A 21,934-nucleotide genomic window follows, 5' to 3' on the forward strand; every position below is an offset into this window, starting at 1 on the left:
GGTAACATTAGTGTAGTATAAATCACAAACTGAGTCCTGGAACAAGTTACCTTTAAAAAAAAAAAAATACACAAAAAAATTGCAACTGTTTCGTTATAAAAATAATAATAATAATAATAATAATAATAATAATAATAATAATAAATATAATCATTGCAAGACTGCAGGTTTTTGGAAAACATGCTGTAGAATCAGGCATTTTAGGCCACAACAATCCCCCCAAAAAGCCAGTGAAATCCTAGAGAGACTGCTTAGTTTCCCTGTGCATTATACTGATTTCTACTATATCTACAAATTTAACCTCTTGTCAGTGCTATCCTTGTGTGTGCTATGCTGACGATAATTGAATCCGTTTCTCTGTCATGACTATGCCATTTTCAGACAAAACCCCACCGCTCCAACATGCAAACACATCCTCCATCTAAAGCCACTGAATTAAAACTGAAACCAACTTCCTTTCTTCCTGCACTGCTGTCTCTTATGGGTAAGTAATGGGCACCTGTTGAGCGCTGACAGGGCCATAAAGCATGAGCGTATTAGCGAGCGATCTGCTGATGACTGTTTTCAGCACCACGGACAGCACGTCATCACAACTGAGTGTGAGGGATGAGAGGAAAAAAAGAATTAAGGAAAAGGGGGAAAAAGAGAGAAACAAGGCCTTATGGCAGATAGAAAGAGAGAGAGAGAGAGAGAGAGAGAGAGAGAGAGAGAGAGAGAGAGAGAGAGAGCTGGCCATGTCATTAGGGATTAGCCCAGTTCCACAGCTTGAGGCTTTCAGTGTCTGAGTGCTCTTGTCCTCACACACACACAAACACACCCAGCAGCAATGTGTTGCCTCAGTGTTTGTGTATATGGATATAGATAAAGAAACGTGTGCCATGATTACATACAGATTCAGCCTTCGCAAAAAGCTTATAAGCCTATCATCATCATTTTTTATACCAAATACCTTCAGAGTATTTTGAGGATAAACAACAAAATAAACTCTGGTCAGCATGGCACATCTCCTTTTACCTGTTCTTCTCTGAGCATAAAGACATTAAATTTCACCATCTTTCTCCCTCTGACACACCTAAACACTGTCCATGCAAGCAATGACTACACATGATCTCACCTGCAAAAACACTTAATTGAACGTCCCACCCTCTTTGAGACGAGTCCCAGCCGCCCCTCTGTCTCTTCCTGTACTCTTCTCGACGCTCCAAACGGAGCCTGCTGCAGCTCTAGTCCGGTGGGAGAAGCGACACCCGCCCTAAACTCTCTCCTCCTTTCTCTTTCTCACGCAAAGACGCGCAGCTGTTAAGGTGAGCTGCGCATACAGGAAGGGACCCGACATTTCCGTCCACCGAACATCACCTCCATCTACGAGGACGCGCGGTTTCCGCCGTGTTATGCGCCATCGCTCATGAAAAAAAATGCACAAAGGAAGACAACACAAAACAGGGAGGAGGAGGAGGAGTGAGGGGGGAGTCACTGAGGGGAGAGGGCTGAGTTGGAGATAATGAGGGGATGAGAGGAAGAGAGAAAAGTGGAGGAAAAACACTCACTGTGGCACGACCGGATTAAAGGATGCCCATGTCGGATGCTGCAGTCGGTCACCAGCATCAGCAGCAGCATCTCCGGGCAGCGCGGTGCATCAGCGGGAGACAGCGCGAGGAGGGAGGGAGGGAGGAGAGGGAGGGTGAGGCTGATGATGTAAAAAGCTTTAAATCATTCAGGAGCCCGCTGCACGACATGTGACCGCCGACACGGTGTATTATTCATCCGGTTTGTTTCCTGATCGCCCTCGACCGGCCAGGAGACACCGAGCTGACCGGACGTCGTCGTTCCGGCGGCCCACCCCCGTGATTCAGTTTCCACTATGACTCCAGGATTATCACTACAATGTGACTGCCTAATTCTGTCAATATAATGTTACATTGCACTTATTTTGTATTTTATGTAAATTTGACTTCTACTGATTTTATTTTATTTAAGCTATTGCTTTATCTCTCTTATTTGTTGTCATCTAAAATTAAATTGAATAAGAGTTAAAAGGTGTTTTATATTTATCAGAGCACATATTTTATAAGCCCAGTATTCACAGAAAAATGTTGGCATTGTACATTAATACAAACGAATGTAATAAAAACATTACTCTTGCATGTTTCATAATCATGATACCTTTCTAAAGTGAGCTGGTATGAGCCGACACCTATAGGCGAGATTCTTGCCAACAGCAATGTTAGCTATGATTTAGTGAGCAAGCTTTTGGGTCCCCAAATGTGAGACCCATTTCTGATTTATGAATGGTGGTATGAAACATGGTTGTTTTTTTGTTTTGTTTTTTTGATTTTGCTGGTTTTCTTGCCAGAATAGTGACACAAAAAAATGTGTTTTTTTACCGAGATATATTGCTGGTTTTCCTGACAGCATGAAAAAGGTTGGATTTTTTTTTTTGCAAAGAAATCACTGGTTGTCCTGCCAGGATGGTGGCCGTTTTTCATATGACATCACTTGTTTTCCTGCCAGGATGATGGTACAAAACATGGTTATTGTTGATCGAGATTTCGCTGGTTTTGCTGCCAGGATAGTGGCACAAAAAGCATTTTTGATGACATCACTAGTTGTCCTGCCAGGATAGTGACATAAAAATGTGTTTTTTTTGGTGTTTTTTTTTTTCTTGAGACATTACCGCTTTTCCTGCTGGAGCAGTGGCACGAAAAGAGGTTGATTTTTTAAAAATATTGCTGCTTTTCCTGCCAGTATTGTGTCTTCCAAACTGGGTATTTAAAGCCAAAGTATGGTCCTTTTGCTTTTCATTATTAAGTTGTTTTTGTGTCTTAACCCAGCCACATGTTAAACACAGAAATGTTGAAAGGTAAAGTTTCAATCGATATGCTGACATGCCGATGTTACATATCCGCAATCTGCAGAAACTACAATTGATTTCACATCAGGGCTTTTTTTCTTTAAATCAGTGTAATTCAGTCAAAAAACTGTAAAGAGATGATTGTGCCAAATAAATATCAGGTATTACAAATAAAGATTTCTAAAAAGGATTTTGCAGCGTTTGTACATGAGAGAAAATAAACAGGGGTGACTTATCGGTTTGTTGCAAAAACACAAAAATCTTTGTCATTAGTCACCGTAAGGTGTGTGGTGAACCACACTTTGCTCTTTCACTGTTGCACTTGGACTGTTATTCTCCCACCTGAACATGTAACTTGTTTGGTTGACTAATTGCTTTACAGGCATGCAGGAGATCAATAGGTTGTAAAATAGCCGCATATAGCAGCAGCTAATCACGCTCACCACTGCAAAGTGGGTGGTTTAGGTCACACAGGGCATGTCTGTCAAACATAATGATGTCAGATTCAAATAGCTATTGGGCCTTTTCTGAGCATGTGACATTTTCCATGGATGTGATGCCTTGAGGGGGTCTTGGAGCAGCAGTGGTGTTAAATATCATTATGGGAATTGCATCCCCAACATCCAGCATTCACTTCCAAAAAAAGAGGCAGAAAGAGCCATGCAAAGGCCTGCTACTAAATTATTAAGCCTGTGCTGGTGTCTGATCAAATATTCAGCAGATGGCCATGTTATTTGCCATAGATAGTATTTATGACAGCTGCATTGTGTGTACAGTTTATCATGTGTGTGTGTGTGTGTGTGTTAGAGCACTAAAACAACACATTTTCCTCTGCGTGTTTCAGTGCAGGGCGTTACAGTATGTGTTTGTTTATTGACTCTGACAGACTATGCCTTTAAACTTGCATATAGGCAATAACGGAACATGTCTTGGCTACAAAGCACCCTCTGGTAGACAAGTCAAGGGCGTTTTATCAAATCCAGCCTCGTCTTTTATTTGTCCATAGCAGTAACACTGTTGCTTGTGGCAGCCATCTTTTTTACTCTTTAGAAACAAAGAGAATAAAAGATGAAACACCCACCATCCATTACTAAACAGAACACTAGAACATCTCTTACAAAATGAAAGGGAACACACATTATACCACAGAAAAGCAGAAGACACTGAAACCCCCAATAATGAGTCACTGAACCCAGAAATTAGTTGCCATTTCAACAACTCTTATTCGGTTCGTTCTACAACATAAAATACTGACTTAACTCGCAAACATTGAAGCTTTTAATTTGATTTATATTCCATCAGCAGTGCCTACTTTTACTGTTTGATAGGATTTCGTTCTGAGTTTGAGTAAAAGAGAGAGTAGTGGGATTACTCTCTTGATCAGCTCAACTCAACTTTTTTTTTTCCCATAGAGCAATTTGTGTTGCAGCAAGTGTAAAAACATAATAAAAACACATAAAGCACAAACAATATGACACAGAAACACACAACAGTTGACATTAATCTGTACACAGGGTGACTTGCACCTGAGTACATTCAAGCTGCACATGAGCTGATAAATAAGTGTCCACCAGAACTCCATAAAGGGCCTATAATAATTCAGTGGGCGTTGAAAATAACATCTCCGAATAACATAAACCAGTTCCAACCAAGTATACATCTACTTCAACAGGTCATGACAGTCACAAAAATGCAGCATCAGGACCTGCACCGTAAAGGCCGATGCTGCAATATAGATCACAAGTACAATGTGTACTCTTACTGTCACTTTCATATCAACATCATTATCAAAAATAATACTACAATTTCAATATATAAAGCTACTGACACCCAATCGCTGTCATCAGCATCAACATCATCATCATCAATGTACAGTGCAGTATGTACTGTTACTGTCACCTAATCATCATCATCCTCATCAACACCATCAGTTCTACAAGTACAACAAGGAACTGTTACTGTCGCTGTATCATCATCATCATCATCATTGCCATCACAGGTAAAGTAAAGCCATAGCAGTTACCTCCTTCTGCTATTAGTGTTTAAAGCACGAATGGAGACAGGAATGACAGAATTTTTATACCTTTTTTTTGGCAACAGGTGCGCTTAGGTGTATGCCAGATGGTAATAACTTGTACTCAGAATTTAGTGGATGGCACATCTGCTTACTCTTTGTCCACACTGTTGGCGGCATGGGTGGCAGAAAATGCAGAAGTGCAGCCTGCAGTTTGAGTAACAGCTGGCGCCAAGTAACGTAAAATTTGCCATTTGGATGTGTTTCACCACAGGGAGAGGAGGGATATCTAGGCACTGGTTATATGAAATTTACCACAGCTCATTTGCACATACCACCGACATTCTTTTGCTACAAAGCTGGTTGAAAATCGGCAACAGATCCTTTTAAAAAAGCAGAAATTTAATAGATATATCAAACAATGAGTTAATTATGTTAAAAGCAAACATTAAAGAAAACTCTGTCACAGAGCAGATAACAAGCAAGTCAATCTACTACTTGCTGCGCTTTCACTCTGCAGTGCACTGACGTGTTTGAAGCCATCATGGCCGTAGCCATGTTCTTTTCTAAAGCTCACATTCACTGCTTTTTCCTCCACTGCTAAATGTCAGCTACCCTGTAGTCCAGCGGCTTTGTGTGTGTAGGAGTTTCTGTGTGTGTATGTGTGTGAATGAAAGATGAGTCATTATCACTGCACCCTAAGCAGAGAGACAGCTGTGAGACCTGAGTGCCACTACCCATAATTCAGCACTGTGTGATGGGGTCACTGGACTACAGGGCAGGCGTGACCCCTTCTATTGGTCAGATGTGAACCTGCAGGAGTGGACACACACACACACACACACACACACACACACACACACACACTCACACACACACACACACACACACTCAGTTTCCTCATATGTCAGATTAGAGTAGGGTCAATACTTTTGCCACATGCATGTAAGTGAGGAAGTGAGGGTTAACCATTGACACGCTCAGCGGGTAACGTGTCGATGGATGTGGTCTGCCAGCACATTTAGACACACATGTTCACCTAAAATGAACATGTGCTACTACACTGTGAATCTCTTAGATTTATTGAATATCATATTTCCACTCTTTAACGAAGCTGCCGGCTCATATCTCATGATAATAAATGCTCCATATTCACACGCTATCAAAACTCTATATCCAGCTCGATAGTCTCTCCTCCATCCCTGTCAGCCTGCTCGGCTCCGCTCTAACGGGCATATATTATTCAACACAGTCTGCAGAAGTAGCCTTCCTCCTTCTCTGCTGCTCCCTCTGCCACATCGACGGTAGAGGAGGATGGAGGGAGGGCAACTAAAAGAGAGGGGCGTTTGAGAAAGACAGAAAAAGAGCAAAGGCCACATGAAGTGAGAAAGGAGACAAATTGGAAGGTGATGAGTTAAGAGCGGGATAAGACAGAGGGAGAGCAGCAGCAGCAGAATGACAACAGAGTACAGAGCAATGAATATGAAGACAAGAGTGAGCTGGGAAAGACGAATAGATTGAGCAGGATGTTTCTTTTTATGATTTCTTTGCTTCAAGGACGTTGCAGTTTCATCTTTCTTGGAGTCCCTCTAACCTTCCTCAGTCTGCAGGACCTAATTTAGCATATTTTGCCTAAAGAAAACTCAGCCTTTTATCCTACAGTGAAACAAAGGCGCTTCTCCCCTACAACAGGCTGCCAAAAGGAGCTTAAAACAGCCCTTAAAGAAGAAGCCCAAAGAAACCCAAAAGAAACACAGTAAAGTACTTCTTAATGATCTGATACTGAGTTGCAGGGGTGTTTTAGGATTTGAGGACACTGGGGACTTAGTCTGAACCTCAGGAGGAAAGGAAAGTCCTAAATTCCTAGAAACATCCTAAAATCAAAGAAACATCTTAAAATTCTAGAAATGTCCTAAAATCCTTGAAATGTCCTACAGTCCTAGAGACATGTAAGGGGCTGCTGTGACTGGCCCCCAGCCTTCTGTCGTTTTGCAAAAGTGGCCCCCAAGCAAAGCATGTTGTGTATCACTAGGCTAAGGTTTCACATATTATATTTTAGGCTACTTTCCAGATTAATAATGACTTCTGTTAAAAAATAGTATTAGCTGTTAGAAATTACTATCAATACTAATTAGAAACAGACTTTACAGCTGCCATCATTACACATTTATTGATATTCCCTTATGTTAATATTGGAATGGTAAATGGGTTTTCTTTCACTCACACACAGACAAATTCCAGTCACAGATTATTTTGGAGCCCCACAGAGCAACGTGAGGCAATGTTATACAGCCTGAGGTTAGTGTAATAAAAATAAAACTGCACCTATGAAGATGAATGTAACCTATATTATGAATTATAATATAGTCTCTTCCTTTTCCTCTCTCTTTTCACTTTTCCTGCTGTAACTTGTGTCACACAACACAAATTTAAGGTTAAACAAATGTCTTACAATACCCTTTGCATTGTTGTCTTCACATTGTGTTTGTCATTGTGCGTTGCCGCCCGGCCAGCCCCTCTGAACTGACAGCTAAACAAGTGAAAACAAACCTTGTTAGACGTGTGCAATTACAATTGGACGCAGACTCAGCGTGCGAAAGGCAAAACCCAGAGAGGCTCACACCGCTAATTGGCTGTACTGTGAGTTAATGCCACGGTTTCTCGAGTCTCTTTGAGGCACAAGGGGTCCCATCCCATGATCCTCTGCAGCTCTTTTGAGGTCAGCCATTCCCACAGGTGTTCGCTCTACGGATGGGGTCATTAGCATCAGCCTCCGCCAGTGCTTTGGCTCAGCAGCTGCACACCCCCCACCACACACACACACACACACACACACACACACACACAAAACAGGCCCAATAAACAGCTTCTGTTGCACAGCAGGGACAGACAAACAACTCTGTAAGTTGGACGCAAACCAGCCTGATAGTGTGTGTGTGTTAGCATTTTTAGATTTACAACTAGGAATGTGTATCGACTGGGGTTTGTGTCCTGTGTGATTGTGCGCGCATGAGTGTGTCCATACGGGGAGTATTTGATTCAGAGGTGATTAACAGTATGCTCTGCTCCACCTCAGGAGTGAGAGAGTTGGCTCCAACAGTGCATTTAGACAAATGCGTCCCTGTGTGGACGTAACTCAGCCAAGAGGAAACTGCTGTTCACTCCTTAAAATTTTACAAAGACGGAGGAGGGAGTGAGGGATGAGCAGTGATTATAACATGATGAGGAGGCAAAAACACAAGCAAACTTAGGGTGTTACAGAGCATCTTTTAAGCTCTTTTCATAATTGTTTTGCATTGATGGATGGATCGAATAGATGTACAGAAAAAGGATCATTACTAATACTGTTTTCTGCAGATACAAGCATCTGACTATATCTACTGCAGTATCTGCACTACATGAACAGATGTTCAGTTTGCAGCTTCCCTGTTTCACATTCCTCTCACTTCCCTCTAGCTGTCTCCTCATCATTCTCCATCTCTGATTCCCTCTCTCTCTCTAACACACACACACACGCACACACACACACACACACAAAATCGACTTTGTTCGTTCCCCAGATGAAGATATCTCAGATCTATTCTCATACATTGGGTTCAGCTTCAAATGCAGTTCATACACACAAGAGTGTGTCAGAATCTCTAAAATGAATTTTCAGCTGCTGGATGAAAACCTCTCATCTCCATGAAGACGTCATTTTAAAGAAGTGACAAGTCCGGCCTCATTTTCTGACAGATGAGTTTTCGTCCAGACTAGTTTCTGTTTGGTACGGGAGTCATTAAAGTGATTTAACTAACGTGTGTGTGAGGTCAGGTTCATTCTAATTGCCTTCAGCATTGGGATATGTGGAAGATCTGTGATACCACAGACATCTACAGAGTGCCCTGAGGGGGTAACCATGGTAACTGTGTGTGTTGGCATTGAATACATGTGCAGGTGTGAAGGCCTATACTGTAAGTGTTTGTTATGTGTGGAGGAGCACTTTGTTTATTATGTAATAATCAGATAACATTTATTATAATTGATCAACAGGCATTAAATCGTGTGTGTGTGTGTGTGTGTTTTTCGCACACACACAAAGAGATAAAGGTACAGTATTTACCTTTGTTGTTGTGCTAAATACGTGATTTTGATTGGCTGTAGATTTACTCTGGTTTACTTCTGTAGTCTTCTATCTTGGTATATGGACTTGCACTTGTATAGTGTCTTTATACTTAAAGCACTTTTACACTACATGTCACATTCAAACACATTTACAAACAGCTGGTTGAGGCTGCCATACAAGGTGCCACCTGTTACTCAGATTAAACAACTCATGCACAGACATGAGGAGCAATTTAGAGTTCATTATCATGCAGACTGGAGGAGCCGAGTCAATGCCCTGATTGGTGGACGACTCGCTCTACCTCCCGGTCTGCATTCTAAACCCATATACCACAGGTTCTCCCACACATATATGTATTTGTGGCCGCCCGCCATGATCAAAACATCTACCGCCATGAGGAGCCGTGCAGTTATCTATTAACCCACACTCTTGCACGCAGAGTATACTCAGGGCAAAGATGGATCAGAGAACACTATGTGCAAAGAAAGTCAAACTTAACTGTTCATTGTGCTGGTTCTAAAAATTTGCATTCACTCGCCTCTGCAGCAGCTGCTCCTCTCATCCATCAAATTAATCTGATCGGCTCTGACAGGATGGGCAGTACAATAATCCAACTCACGACTCAAACATTCACAAATTGTTTCTCAGGAAAAAAAAACTCCGCACGAAGAGTTCCGCCTGCGCTGCTTCATGGACCTGCAAAAACTTCGCCACAGTCTTTCAAGTCAGAGCCATCCATCACTCCTCCACAGCTCCACCCCTAGTCCTAATTTGGTCATCATCTGGCTCCAGTAATCCAAGTTGGCCAAAGCAAATATGCCAAACTTGAAGCTTCAAAATTTGATTCCACAAGCAAATAGGTGGAATCACAATGGCAATGTGCATTTTTTTGTTTCAATCTTTGTGTCTCATTTCCCATTATAAGCCAACCTGAGTATCTTTAAAATGATAAAAGAGCCTGAGGTTTTAGTCACAGAATTTGAAAATACCTTTTCCATTGTTGCAGCAGGTCAGGAATTGTTGGAAAAACATCACTTAGGTATTAGGACTTAATGTTCCTGCAGCATAATCCAGTTGTCTGGGCTCAGGCTCAAACACACACACACACACACACACACACACGCACGCACGCGCACACACACACACACACACACACACACACACACACACACACACACACACACACACGTAACATTTTAAGATTCCATAAATGACTCGAGCATCTGAAGGGGCATGACTGTCTTTCTGCAAGCATATGTATGTATGCATCTAGTGCAGAGCATATTTTAATTATGCATCTTCAAGCATTGCGTTTAATACCACCACAGCGTCTTCACAACAGTTAGTTTGAAACTTATTGATAAAGCAGTGAGAGAAGAGCAAGAAAACAAAAGGAAAATGAGGAGAAAAAAATATTTAATATCAGAGGGAAGCGTTTAATATTTCTGTAGAACTTGCTGTAATTAAATAAAACTGCAGTGGATGAGAGATCTGTGCTTCAGCATGTGCATCCCTGTGTGTGTGTGTGTGTGTGTGTGTGTGTGTGTGTGTGTGTGCCTTTGATAATGTGTGTATCGACTGCAGTCACTGTTATGTGCTGCAGTCAAAGAGCTCAGTCAGAGAGGGGAAACTGTAATTTACCACCTCCACCTTGGGGAAATTGACTATTCTGCTCTCATGCACTCTTTATTTCTTTCCCTTGATATTTTCCCTCTGTTATGCTCTCTCTCCTCTATGTCTGCCCCCCTTCACACACGCACACACACACATACAGATCACCATGGCGATAGAAGATGGAGGGAGGGGCTGAGCTTATGAAAATGCAGACAAAACAAGGCTGATGCTTCCTATCTCCTCATTATCATTACCTCATCTCTCCCTCCATCGCTCTATTTTTCATATTTCTAATATCTTCATAACTGCTAAACTTTCATTCGACATCATCATCAGGTGTTCATCCCTCTTGTGCCGTGTCTGTCTCTTCATCTCGTCCTCAGATTGTGGAGATAAAGATAGGCACTGTTCGTTAATGAAATCCACCCAAGGCCAGCCATGACTCACTCTGTGTTTACCCTGGGTGATGACATAATGTCCTCTACATCCATCATGAGCACACACAAAACACGTGTACGCAGATACACTTCTTTGTGTAATAATTAGAAGTGGGTGGTGATGGGTTTGTCTGGGGTCATAGTAAATACATTTCTATTTTTGGTGGAAACTCTGCACCAACACTGGCTTTATCTTCTTTTTTTCCCCACAACCGAGGTAGACATCTTTACACTGCTAAGGAGAAGCGAATGGGCCTCATTTACTAACCACTCTTTAGATGAAATTTCCTGCTATAACCCATTGCATTTTACAAATATTCTGACATTCACCAATGTTTTCCTATTTGGAATTTCTTCTTACGTAAGAACAGAGTCTACGCAAACAAAAGAGCACTCTTATACACATTTTGTGCTGACACGTTTGTGCAGAATAATGGGTTATTGCATTTTCCTCAATTCAGTTGTGTAATAAAATAGGATTTATATTACAATAATGTAAGGACCCAAGGACAGAGGTATGTCTTATGCTGTAAAGCCCTCTGAGGCAAACTGTGATTTAGGCTTTATAAGTAAAATTGAATTGAATTGAATAATATGTGTATACATGTAGACAGCTATGATATATCTCAGATGTAAAAATTGGTATAGAAAGTTAATGTATGTATAGATAAATTTAGTTAATTTTTCCTACTTCTTTTCAGAAATATGATTTTCAATTACGACATTTTGACTTGACAACTTTATCATTATTCTTTTTTTATTTACATGTTTGAGATAAACATCTCTCAGTGTCTGTGTGTGCACACAGACACAGAAACTGCAGTTTCATGCTCTTTCATGAGAATTTGTGAGGTGTTAACTTATGCTTTTAGGATCAACTGACACATCCAACTTAAGGGGATTTATCATTTAAAAATGCAAGTGCAAACAATTCTGGGACTGAAGAATATGTTGTGAATTAATTGTAGACTTTACTTTAAAACAATTTTAAGAAAGAAAGGATATTGGTGAATAAGGCCAAATGTTTCTTTTATCACTTACACCTTTCAGTCCTGAAGTGAGATTTTTAAATGTCCCACCATCATAACATCTTAGATAGATAATAAGAAGACTGATATAGAAATGAGTTTTCGCTAAGTTTTGATCGTACAGCACATAAATTTTGCTACATATCAACCCTGTTTTCCAGCAGCAGCAGATATCTGATATTAAAAGGACAGTACTGTGTGCCTTTTAGTTACAAAGCCCTGTTAGATTCCATTGTGTGACATAAAAACAAAGACCATGTTACATCTATTTTTGAGTCTGCTTTCATCCCTTGCCTCCGCCAGCGGGGCAGCACCATCTCATCTGCTTAGTCAGTTTATATCAGTTGGTTTCATATCCTGTATGGAATTCTACCGCAAATTGCGTGTGCCTCAGTGTGCATCCATGCATGCAGGCTGTGTGTCTGTGTCTCATATCCTGGGAACATGACTGCTGGATTTATTTACATTAAGTGCCTACGGAAACATGTGTTTCCTGTGACTTTATTCTTGTGAGGTCAAGTTTTGTAAAGAAAAAGTGTGTCAAGTTTTGCAAGTGCTTTGTTAGAATTTTTATTTTGACTTAGGATAGATAATTGAGTTTAATGATGTTTCCTTTAATTGCATTAGCATTTTGCAACTGCAAATCTTCGCAAATCTTGGTTCTATTAGCTTGAAAGCATAATTAAAAGTAGGTAATAAAAGGTCTGGTTTAAAGACCTTGGTTCTTCTGAGACTGAAAGTGAATGTTGAGCCTCCATGCTGCTGTGTCTTTCTTCTGTTTGGGTGGCTTGTATTTGTTAATTCAGACACACAATGGGGAGCTAATGAAGGGTCTGAGACATAGGCAAATACACCTTGACATGTCTTTGGACACAAACACACATGCTTTGTTTTAACCCCCACAATTACACACAGGTTTTAAATACTGAATAGGTTCAACAAGGTTCAAGGACTTATTTCAAACATACAAAGACACACTGTGACACAAAGAGAACAGCTAATTTCCACATCTGCCTCTCAGGCCGTTAAACAAACCCCCCAACCAGGTGCAGGAGGGCAAACAAAAGAGCCGTCAGGATCTAATTACAAAAAATGAGGCCACACAGCAAACTCAATTTCTGTTTCACCCAATCTCTCAATTTCCTCTGGTTACACATCATCGTCTGTTTTATGTTCTCTTTCTTTTGCTTAAACTCCCAATGCTCCTCCTCATACACATAAACACATAAACTCACCAATACACACAGACATACACACAAAAACACAGCTAAGTCTGATGTCAAATACACTCTGAGAGCCTCTGAGACCTCATGGAGTTTTAACCACCTAGCCCAAAAAGGAACAACGAGCCAATCAGATGCCAGTGCTGCAAAAAAAGCCATGAATAAATGATGCTGTGGAGTTGTTTAACTGGAGCTGGAGAGGAGTTGAGGGGGAACACTATAACTCAGAGAGGAAGAGAAAAAGGAGAAGTGAAAGTAGGGAATTAACTGCGGGAAAAATGAGAGGTGTGTGCATTCTCTGTTCATATACAGCCGTGCCATCATCACTACTCTGTTCAGTCCAGTCATACTGAGTGGGGAGTGTAAGTTTTACGTTTCCATGAAGGCAAGCACAGCAGCTGTCTCTGCCTAGAACGTGTCATCTAATCACATATCCATTTTGTCCACTTTATCCTCGGGATCATCAGAACTACAGCCCCAATGACTGTCTAGTCCAAGTAGGGAGGAAGAAGACATTTGGGGTTGACCCTGAGGCCAAGGAAATGCACAGTGGGGGTCAAAGTTCAAACAATGCCAAACATCTTTCTTGCGCCCTAGACACACTGCATGAGTGAGCTGCGACGCTGCTGCAGAGCTGCCTGCAGGTGTAACTGCTGTATTTCCGCAATAAAAAACACATACTCCATTTGTTTATGAAGCCATGCAAGCTGGTGTGTTATCAGCACCACAGTCCTGCAAATATTTCACAATAAAAAGCCTTGTGTTAACAACTGAGAGGATTCTGTCATATAGACTTGAAACTGTAGCGAAAAGTAGCATGAAAATCAGTGTGACCATTAACACCCCATGCTCACTGTCAGTGAACGTCACGCAGAGGAAAAATCGGCGAGCCTCCGTTTCACAAGCTGTGCACGCTGAGCAGCAGCTGAGACACTCCTGAGCAGTGCTGTTCACGCGATCAGTCACCCTGCTTCCCTCGATGAAGAGCCTATGGGATTTTCCCATTGGATTTTGGATTTCTGCAGAAAAAAACTCACAAGTGAGGTATTTACTGACAAATTTTAAACTGTAGAACAAAACATTTCTATGTTTGTGCTAAATAAATACCTTATTTCAAAGACCAATTAAAAAAACAAAAAAACACTGACTTTAAGGTGAGAGAAGTAAGTGTGGAAAGATGCTTACTAATTTTTGCGTTTAAGGACTCACTCTGGCAGCACTTTATTTGTTTAATACTTCGATTTCTGACCAAATACCTGCCAAACTAATGACATCCCATCAGCCTGTAAAGTCTTGTTTCAATAGGGGTCATTAGAGATTAATGTTATCTTACATCAGTCAGCATATTGTAACAGAGACATCTTATCTTGTTGCATCTCTGGAGTGAAGACAATTTAGACTCACAAGCTGAAAAGTGCAAAGTTAAAAGTTTCTAAGTGGTTCCTCTTGAAGCTAGGAAGATGAGATTTTTAAAACACTTCCTCAAGTTTTAAGTTTGAGCGAAGAATTTACATACAAAAAAAGAGGGGTAAGAATGTGCAATGAAAGCACTCTTCCAGTGAATTGAGTCCAGAACCAATTCTGCTGTTGCTTCCCGCCATGGACACCAGTCTGACTAATCTAATAAGTTCGTGAATTGAACCATTTCATCGGATTATACAGCAGGAAATGATTAACATATTGGGACACGGGGGGTCAAGTGGCAGGAGTGCGCAGGAAATATCTCTTCTTCTCTCACTACCGGTGCAAGTATGTGAGCTTGTGTGTGTAATGTACAGCTAGAAAAACAGTGTGCGAATGAGTCATATATGCCTTGGAAGAAAAGAAAAACCACAGGGTGAACTTAGATCAAATCAGTCTCGAAATGAGCTCTATCTAAACCAAAACCAGATGACAGGGATCAGCTTACATTGATTGAGACATGACTTGCAGCTCAGTGTGTGTATGTGTATCTCTCTACACGCTGTATCTCTCTACACACTGTGCGAACAAATATTGTTGCTTTTGGATAAGAAAGTAGAGTTTCTGTGGATTTTTGCAGGAATGAAAGAATGAAAGGTTATTTCATGACCCACTTGTATCTTTGATAACAAACAATAAGACTTAAGTCATAATACTTAAAACACAACCCACAGACACAACACATCTTTTTCAAGAAAATAATTATGCACTCTCATATATTCATGTACATTCCTCCTTTGAAGAGCCCGAGGTGGGGAATAAAGCCAAATATTGGGAAGCGAAATCCCCCAAGCCTCCGAGTCAGAAATATCTGCGGTGAATACCTTTCCATGATATGCCTCCATGAAACTCAATTCAGACCAATTACTGTTGCTAAGTCAACAATTCAAGGAAAACTCAGCCAGTAGAGTACATCCCCTGAGATGTTATCTGCCCTCTCAGTTGAAAGGTCAACGCAGACTGAGGAATGCATCAAAAAAGGGGAAAAAGCTGGGAACAGAAGCAACTGTGTGTGTGCAGTGTGTGAGTGTGTACAGTACACTTGTGCATGTGCAGAACACTGCTGTGTGTGTGTGCGCGCGCGTGCGTGCATATGTGTCTGTGTGTGAAACTCTATCTCGCAGTTACCATTTTGCAAGAATAACAGCTCTATTTTTGATCTTTTAGATGCAAGCAGCTGCCTGATATATATCGTAACACCACTGGGGCCAGGCTAGCACAACACACATCCTGCCAGCATAACCACACACACACTTTTCTTATGCACATAAACCCACACACACACACATTTGTCCTGTTAGAGCACTCATAACACAGAAAAAGACAGAAAATCATCACTAACACCCATACATGAGCCTCCCAAAAATTATTTACACACTCTCACACCAAAATACACACCTACACTCATATAAAAATGGGCAGAAAGTCATTAAATACACTTGCATAGCAATAATACACTAAAACACACATGCAGCATCTGCCAAGTTCAGATGCTATCGCTGCTGCTGAGTGCTAGATTCATCGCACACAGTCCTCAGACAAAGGAGCATTATTAAACTGCAGCACTGGCCTGGAACGCATGATTGCTTATCAGGATGACGGTATAATTTACTGTATTAAGTTAAAATTGTTGGCTCAATTATACCTTCTGTTGTGAGACCTCAAAAGGGAATCAAGCACGGTGTATTTTCAGTTTTCACCTCTGAGCAAGTTTCACAATAAGTAACAAGACTTCCAGCACGAAACCACAGCCCTGACATTAACTGAATGGCGGTGGAAGTCAGAGCTGTAGTTTCGTGTTTGGTTTTTGTTTCTGGTTGATGCGATCCAGTTGTGGGGACAAAAATGTGTTTGGACAGTCACATTGTGATGACAAATTAGGTTGAGAGTTGGTTTGGGGTTGTATAAGTGGAGTTATGTTATGGTTAGGGTTTGTGTAAGACTCAGGGGAACTAATGTAAATCAATACAATGCTCTCAAGTAAAAAAAAAAAAAAAGTGCTTATCTGTGTAGGTATTTACATGCTTTTTCATTTTAAGTGTGTGTGAATGCGAATGTGCATTTGTTTCATTGTGTGGGCAAAAAACATTTTCTGAAAGTATGTGTGTTCTCAGACTGCTGAATGTGCAAATACCTGCTTCACTGTTGTGATTGCCCTTTCTGATTTGTGGTCAGTTTATTTTAACTGGGAAAGTGCAGTTTTCATCTTACTAGGAAGAAAATACAACACTGCTGCAGCCCTCAAAATCCTTACGCTGAGCACTGGACCACAGAGAAGCACTGGCTCATAATGTGTAAGAATTTCAGTTTTTTGGTATTTGCCAATATCTGATATGTATGGGTCTACTCCAACTGGAGCCATGCTTCCGGTTATTTTACAAAAGTATCCCTGCCATATACTGTATAAAAAGATGGACAACAATACAGGTCCCAGGTGAAGCTTGCTTCTGGCAGGATATAGGTCATAAACCCCGCCCCCTCCACTAACTAGGGAGGGGGCGGGGTGCGTTGGTGCTTTGAGTGACAATTGAACACCCTTGGCTGCACCTGTCAATTGTTCAATTTGGAAAAAAATGCAGCACAATTTAAAAGTTTTGGTGGGGTGTTGGTGTAGAAATTTTGGGAATCATGACATGCAAGTTCAATCCCACAGTCACATTTCTTTTGTTCGCCCATTTTTCAGGCATCATTCGAATATATCAGATTCAACCTATATTGAAACGTAGTTCTAGCTTTACATGGAAAGAGCGACAGATGTGGGAGAGCATGACACCCACAGAAATAAAAGTGCTGTTTTGTTACATTACGTGAAGGTTATCCACAAAAGATTATTGTAACAATCAATTTTATTACACACAACTAAATTCCATGAGTCTTCCAAAACTTTCAAGGATTTTACTAATTCCATGACTTTTCCAGGCCTGGAAAATAAGATTGTGGAATTCCATGACTTTTCAGAGTTTTTCATGACTGCAGGAACTGTGTGTAAATAGTCATGGGGACAGACTGATAAACACTCTCATAGCAATTCATTTATGCAGTCTTCTGTAAACACTTAAAAGCGGGGAAAACTGCATAATTACGCTGCATAAAAAAATGTCTGTATACAAATTTTTATGCATTCAACCTTGCTGTTTTGAGCTCACTTTTAGTGTCCCGGGCTCTTGCATCTTCATTATCAATTACCCTTTTGCACCAGTAATGAGACCCATTAAACCAACTGTATATTTGTTCATATGGGCGTGCAGTGCAGCAGGGATATCCATCAGCATTATCACTACTGCAAGATATTGTGCAAACCGCATTAAAATGAAAACAGCTGCTGTGGGCTGGGGTAGTAAACACATTTTAAAAATCCACATACTGGTATAGGTATGACTGAGTAAGAGCAGCAGGGATTGCAAGGGATGGTAAGTTTTGGAAAGACTGAAGGGATTGCTGAACAGATGGTGAGGATTTGATTAGCCAAAAGAAAAAAAAAAGGTTTTGTTTTCATAAAGCAAGCCAGAAGTTGGTTTAAGCGCAGGGCTAACTATTGAGGGAAGAAAGTGAAAAAGAAAGAAAGAATTTGAAGAAAATGATGGCAGACAGTGCTCAAAGTCTCCAAGGAGTCATCACTGTGTCTGCTGATTAAAAACAAGATATAGATCTGGACCAAACCCCAACCTCCATTTGACTGCAGATATTTGGTGTGTAAATATGTGAGTAATCAGCAGATAAGCCTAAAAAGTATATCAAAGGAATTGTTTTTGCACATACGTGTGTGTTTGTGTGTGCATGACAAATAGACTGGGAGTGTTGGGAGTACTGCACGTACTTGTGCTGTGTGGTATGATGAAAATGAGTGTTCCCAGGGAGGGGTTCGGCCTTTGAAGACAGCCAGACGTTGGGTAAGACGAGAGGATGGACGAAGAGATGGATAACAAAGTAAAGGGATGGAGAGAGGGATAACAAAGAAAGAGACATGGAGGCCAATGTAAGCAAGACCACTGGTGGATCCTATGATCTGACCGGCAACCAGTGTGTGTGTGTGTGTGTGTGTGTGTGTGTGTGTGTGTGTGTGTGTGTCAGTGCTCTCTGTCCTGCTCTCTCTCATGTGCACCCAGTACACAGTAGTGAAAAACATGTTTTGGATTTCAGTGTTATGCTCTCAGTGAGCATGTTAAGATAAGCACACACAAACACACACACGCACGCACACGCACTCTGTTCCACAAAAACACACACACACACAAATACAAAGAGACAACCCCACTCCACAAATAAAATCCCTGCAAAGAGCGTTCTCCATGGAATGATCTCTTAACTCCAAATCCTGACTCAGTGTGCTGTTATGATCTCCAAAAGAGAACCATTTTTCATATTAGTGATGGTTTATATCCAAGTATGCTTCTAATTCCACTGTTTTTACATTTGTCCCTAAAACTGCATTGACATCAATATTTTTTACACTGCATGAGTACACACTTGAAGGTATAGTATGACTCACTGCCAGCCAGGCGACATTTCTCCTGTGGCTCATTTTGTATTTTTCATGGCTAATATCATTCAATATCAGCAGGTTAAACATGGCAACAATCACTGTCTGCCTCACAAATACTTCTTTGCTATTGGTTGAAATTGTGACTTCCTCAATCAGTTCCATAAACACAATGCCAAGATGTGAATATGCTTTGCCACCAAAAGTGAGGACTTAATTTTACCCCCTCACTTGCACTAAGAAGTGAACAGTAGGCGAATATTTGCTAATTTTAATTTCACTCATGTGTGACCGCACCCTACTCCATAAAACAAAACCACAAAACAATCATTGGTTTTCCATATTAGCTACCACTGGGAGCTCTTTTCTATAAAATTCTGTCTCCACCGCACTGTGTCTCATGGCATCTGTGAAGCATTGAAATAATGAGACGGTATCTTTTCTGTTTGCTTGCTGACTGAAGAAATGAAGAGTGGTGCTTGAATACATCTGAGGTTTTCTGTTTTTTTTTCAGCTCCATCATGATGGATGTTAGAGAGAGCAAAAATAAAAATTGACTTCCCATACAGATCTTCCTTTGGCAGATCTGCGGTTATATGGTTCACATTATAGCTCCGACTTTGAACGCAACAGATGGAGTGCAGCCATCACACAGCACATCTTTTTTAACATCGTCCCAAGAAGGATCTTTTGCAAGCACTTAGCACATTTTTGCAAGTTAGTTGAAATGAAATCAAATATTTTCTGATACAAACTGCTTTCCAATAAAAATACCTCATCAGTGTGTTTCTGGAGGACAGCTATCCTCTACTGGTGGTGGAACTGCCCTTACTTTGTCCAATTTTGACATGCTTGATGTTAACTCAATTAGGCCTCTCACTCACCAGAAAGCCCCTTGACATTCTCCCATCTTTCCAAATCACGCTCTCACATCTCAGTGCTCTTTCATCCTCACACTATTTTAGTCATGCTAAATCACTTACATTGTCTGCAACATAGTCTCCTCTCACGCTCAGTCTCTCAGTTCGATTCAGTGGGTACTTTGTTGGCCCAACATGAGAACTCAATAAACCACTGTTAAAGTAGGAAATCACAAAACATAACTGCAGCTAAAGGGGAATCGCGATCACAACAGAAGCACTATTTTTCAGGCAGTACTGTTCTGTATTTTAAGTGAGACATTTTCAATCTACCAAACTTTTTTGGGAACTTTCTAAGAGACCATAACTCTGTCAGTTTTATCAAAATGAGAAAAGAAGCTGAGGACCAACCAAAGATTGTGGAAGGACAGTGCATCATTGAAGTACCCTGTAACCACTATGGATGTATATAGAAACCTGGATAAAGTGTTGGAAGCAGGACCTCATTCATTCCTATGAAAGTTACTCCCTGGTGCATGAAGCTAAAAACACTCAACTGCTGCGTATAAAATTACCTGGATGATAAGCAAGCACATTAGAGATTTTCGCCAGCCGAACCAAGACTACTTCCAACCTAGCGCTCCACTAACTTGAATAGGTATAAAATTATTTGATCATGCATTTATCTCTTACCTATTCAGTCTCTATTACAAACTCGGTGCGGACTAATTAGGAACGATGTTTGAGCTCAGACGAGATGGACAGTATTTTGTGGTGGCACTTCATTGCATCTCGGCAGTGAAAGGGCTAAAATTAGCACATTCAACCGGATGTTGTATTTCCATAACTGCCAACTGGACCCAGAGCCGATAAATACCCGCAACTATTGTAGAATGATTTGACCTGGGTGTGAATGCTGATTGTAACCTTTCCCATTACATAAATAAGTCAGATGCTAGCGTGCGTTAGTAGGTTTTTTGTGCAGTTGGAAACGGGCTTAAGTCTATGGGGAAAAAGTCTTTTTCTGGTCCCAATGGCATGATGTGCAGGTAGTTTTAATTCCACTGATTAGCCACTATAAAACATTGGCTTCAAAGCCTATTACAATTTGTGGGGGCCCAAATTAACCAGAACCTACATTTTACATACCATCAAGATTAATAATAAAGAAGGTTTCTTAATTTAGGATGAAAACATGAAAACGTTTTAAACCTTCAGCTTGTCACACCGGCCACTGGGAAGTAGAAATTGAACAAATACAGGACATAATGTTTTATTGTGGGTCCAATTCATTAACTGTTTCGAAACACCATCACTTACACTGAAGGACAAGATACTGTATCAAGTTATTTCGATACATGATGTGTGTTTGTGTGCGTGTGTGTATCACGTTTAATCCTGTTCCCACGTCTGTAGTTTTCCAGAACTGTGGGAAAAAGGCAAAGTGGCAAAGACGTCATCAGGACACTGACCTGTGTGTGTGTATGTGTGTCTTAGATTGTTAAAACACCCTCCTTAATGTTTATTATTGAACACAGAGAAGGAGAGGCTGTGCAGTGACCTCCCACACACACAGAGACACACACACCGACTGATGTTTATTATTGGATGCAGACAGATTGGCAGCTCAACAATAGAGGGGGCAGAGAGCAGCTCTCCAATCAATGTGTAATTTCCACCTTTCCCATTGCGAGCACATGGAGGCATTTTGTACATTAGCATGCTGGTGGTTGCATGCAAACACACACACACACACACACACACATAGACACAGGGCAAAAGAGGCAGCAGGTCTTGGTCATCAATAAGGCTTCTTGTGTTGGACATTTCCTTTCGGAGAACAATGCCCTGGCCTCGGTTT

The sequence above is a fragment of the Plectropomus leopardus genome, chromosome 14, assembly GCF_008729295.1.
Source record: "Plectropomus leopardus isolate mb chromosome 14, YSFRI_Pleo_2.0, whole genome shotgun sequence".
NCBI lineage: Eukaryota > Metazoa > Chordata > Actinopteri > Perciformes > Serranidae > Plectropomus > Plectropomus leopardus.